Source organism: Anneissia japonica, unplaced genomic scaffold (assembly GCF_011630105.1).
Source record: "Anneissia japonica isolate Jap-2015-1 unplaced genomic scaffold, ASM1163010v1 scaffold685_len2926416_cov193, whole genome shotgun sequence".
NCBI classification, from domain to species: Eukaryota; Metazoa; Echinodermata; class Crinoidea; order Comatulida; family Comatulidae; genus Anneissia; species Anneissia japonica.
In genome coordinates, this window is record NW_022692922.1 from 2,556,339 (window position 1) to 2,560,786 (window position 4,448).

Below are 4,448 nucleotides of genomic sequence, written 5' to 3' on the forward strand. Positions count from 1 at the left end.
ATGGGATTATACCATTTTGGTGGTGGACGACGATAGTTGCTTGTACCGGGTTACCGGGTAGCACAGACACGAAGGGACCCTTAGGGGCAAAGAAAGTCATTGATCGAGTTCCTAGTCCACATTTCAAGTGCCCTGAGCATCTTACATTAGATGGATTTGTGTGCTATATAAAACTACACTACAGTATTATTATTTAATAATATTAAAGATATTTTGCAAATGAAACAGGTACAGTAATACTGGTACAGTATTTATTTATTTATTATAAATTTGGCATGCAATATAAACCAGATGCACAAAATACAAAACAATTCAGTATATCTTCAGAAAAAAAAAATCACTAGATAAATCATTTTAATTTAATTCTTTTGAAATATTTTGGGCTCAATCACTTGCTGCAGAGCTCTGAGCATCACCACCTTCTGCTAACCATGGATTGAATATGTCCATTTCATCATGTCCACACAGATGGGACTGTTTGCATCACATCCATTTGAGCCTGTCATTTGCTCCTATTGAGAAATAAGTATACTTTAGTTACAATAATGCAAAACCAGGTTTGTTAAAAATCAAAAATTTTATCAAACATTGGCATTTGCTGCTTTATTAATAACATACCATACTGAGATACTGTATACTAAGCTGGAAAGACATTCATCAATTGACAGTATTTTCAGATTTTTTAATTACTTGATTGAAGCCTTCCTGTCTGCTAGTGTGTAAAGTATTATTGTTGCTCTTAATAAAACTGACACACCATGCTGATATTTTTTTACCATTCCATATATTTGTTTCATGTAGTCTGGCTGAACAGTGATGAGATATTCACTTAATTTTCTTTTGCTCACCTTAAATTGTGTGTAGCTTTCATTACAAGTTTCAGCAAACAACCAGAGTGTTTCTTTAGGTCGTTGGGTGCTTGTATGCTTTGTACCACCTTCTTTTGTAGATGCCAATGTTGGGTGGTTGTACTCATGGCAAATGTTGTGGTATGTTTGTCTCATCATGGCAACTGGCAAATACCTATGTGGCCAGAGTGTGTTTCGGCATATCACATATCTTGTCCTACAAAAAAATATATATACTGTTATATATTTTATTTGAATTCCACATTTTAACAACAGCTGAAAGTTAGGTTTGGAGTAACATATGCACCATGTTATTATTTAATGGGGCATTATTGTTGTGTAGCCTAGCTTCTAGGCCTACATATCAATAATAATCTTATTGTTAGAGGAATTGGTGTTGGCTCTGATGATATACTGTAGTGTTATAGCACATCACCTTTATTTTAAGACAGTGCAGTTTGTAGACATTTAGGCCTAGTCTCTAGACAGTTTTTCATAGGCCCAGGCCTATAACTAGGCCTTATAGTATTATTAGTAGGCCTACTAGGGGCCTAGGCCTATTATGAAAAAAAATTAATTAATGTGACAAAGTCGCTATGGCACCGACAATTCTAGGCTAGTAGTAGAAACCTACTAACTTTACCGTCAGCTGGATAAGGCTGCGTGCGAACTCACCTGCTGCGGGACTGGAGCAGTGTCCTGGTCAGGAGTGCGCTACTGCTGCTGGGTAGACACTGACTGTGCTAATCCTAGGCATAGGCCTAATTATAAACAAACAGTCATCGGACTGATATTCGTTTATTAATTCAATTGAATTATTCCTCCATGATTGAATTGACGTTGACTAAACCGTCTCTCTGTAACTGCGTACGTAAACGATCAACAACTTCACACTACTGTTATGTATTGTCTGGGCTAGTAGTTGCTCGATCGTCGGGACGATTTTTCGATCAGCTGCTCGCCAAAATTGACAGACTGGTCTTGAATATTAATGAGTTGGTTAGAAAATGCTACCAAGCTACTGAAAAAAGTGATCAGCCTCGTTTTCACCTGATTTTCCCGTCTCATCACTTCATGTTTTATTTCTCTAATTATCGTTACATCTCAACGTTTTGAATTTTTTAAGTATTTTTCCCGAACTCAGGAAAGGTTAAATAAGCAATATATGGCCACTTGTCTCATCCCCGCACTTCCCCTGAGTTTTACATGACGCCTCCTGTATATTGTGACAGGTTGTTCATGTTATGAATATACTGTACAAGTGCAAGACACCAGTGCCATAATTGCGTTTGTAAATGGTTTGGGACTGTGCAGTAAGTATTTTTTAAGGTAAGTGAAATGATCTCTTTGGATTGTGTTTTTATATGAGGTTATTTATGTATAGTTATAGTTCTTATGAATGCGAATGACTTAAAAACAAAAAATATGAGGAATCGATGTCGTCATTATATTATCTGTAAAATATTTAAATTTATGCAAACTGGATGAATCATCAAACAAAACTAAGTTAAGACATGTTTGTTCCAATTTGGTTTGTTATCATGCAATTTGGAAGTCTAAATACGTAAACCTATACTACAGGATCAAGCACGTTATCAACTTCTAATAAACACAGATCTACTGGCATTTACTGACATTTTAGTTGATTTGCTGAAATTTTACTTTGAATGATTATCAGCAATTTGTTGGTCTAAACTGTATACAGTGTATCCGATAATTATGAAAGGAATTACTGTATTTCTGATTGAAAGCAATAACTTACTGTAGTTAAATCAGGTGAGGCCTATTAAATTTCAATTCAACGTAAAGTTAAATAATAATTAATATATTTTTACAATTATTTTATTAGTTGATAATATTAACATTTAGATCAAGGATATAAGACTTGAAATATACCATGACGTCAACTGATAAGAGACCAATGGGAGATCGAGTTCATCAGGTTTACCTTAGCCATTGATCACCAAACGGTGCCTATCCATATTCACACACCATACAGTAAACTATAGGGGTTGTGATATAATGTTGTATACATGAAAGAAATAGAGCTCTTTCTATTATTAGAGAATATTCATCTATATAGATAGGCCTCTCCATTAATCTAACAAATTATGTAGACCTATTTAATATGAAAATATTATTTTTTTCAATTAAGTTTGCATTGTTTACTGTACGTCTAATTATAAATTAGATACAAATAAATATACCACACTACAGCCCAGCTAACAATTTTACGATATAATAATGATGTAATATAACGTTACATTTTTTAAAAACCACAATTCGTTATTTCTAACTTAATAGCGTTAATAACGCGTCTGCAGCGCTCTGTGAACGTCATTTTCTGGCATAACCTAATCACAGCGTTCGCGAATGTTGTAATTAAGTTTTGTGTTTCCTGGGAGTAGGTCCTTTACGTATACCGTTTGGAAATTCAAGTTTGCTTGTTTACAAACTTTCGCCTCTTATTACGTCAGCGTCACAGACGCACGAACGCACGTGCATGGACGATTGCAACGGTTCCTATTGCTTTACATCATAAGGCATAGGAACCAATAATGTATCATTAGGAAATAGACCGAGAGTAAGCCATCATATGTTGAATAGTAATCGGAACCGTTTTTTTTGTGAGGAAAGTAACCATCTATAACCTATATATTTAATGTCAGAATAACAAAAGAAAACATCTTTATGTCATTGTGTGACGCTAACTTGCACTAAACAGGTGTTATTTCGTTTCGAAGTGGAGTTACCCGGATGCTACTCAAGTCGCAATTATAAAACATGAACGAGAGTAAACCGATAGTAATGAATTCATTGATCGAAAGCCGTAGGGTTTGAACGCTACTGGCATGACAGTTCTTCTAAATCAATTGTAATATTTATAGGTTTAGATAATTACCTGACATTCAGTCTTAGTATAAATAGTGATATACCTACTTTGTGGCATCGCACCGATAAGTCGTCAGCATATGTTTTTAGGCCTACTTATTTCATGGTGATTCCGATCCACTAAAATCGTCGTAGCCAACGTAGTTAAGGCCGGCCAGAGATCCTACACAGTAATCATTAGGTACGGTCCTCGTATTTTTATTGCTTCATAGTATAGAAAAAAAAGTAAATGGTGACCGAACCCTCACGGGTGATAAGGAGATTTTTTTTAACGATGCGGTACACATCTACTAAGGTTACTCAACAAATGTTCCAACTGAAATAATGAATGTTTAAAATACAGGCAGACACAAGCGAGCAGAATTTAAAAAGGATTAAAATGAAGTCAATTTAAACCATAGAATGCCACAAAACATTACTAGATCTCTACTTCAAATAAATTGACTTTTTTTAGTCCCCTGGGATATTGTTGCTAAGTCTGGTTGGACCTTAAACTGCATAAACGTACGTAGACTTGCATGTTTGTGGGACATGCGCGTATTCCTGGCTATCAACAACATGTTATAATTGCAGTTGTTTAGGTTCATAGCCACTCCGGAAAGTCCCACTATGTTGGTGTATTTGGAAACAAAATGTGTTTACTAACTCAACGCCGACAGTAGGCCTATATCGTTAAAACGTAATGTGTACTTTTATTATGGAATATAT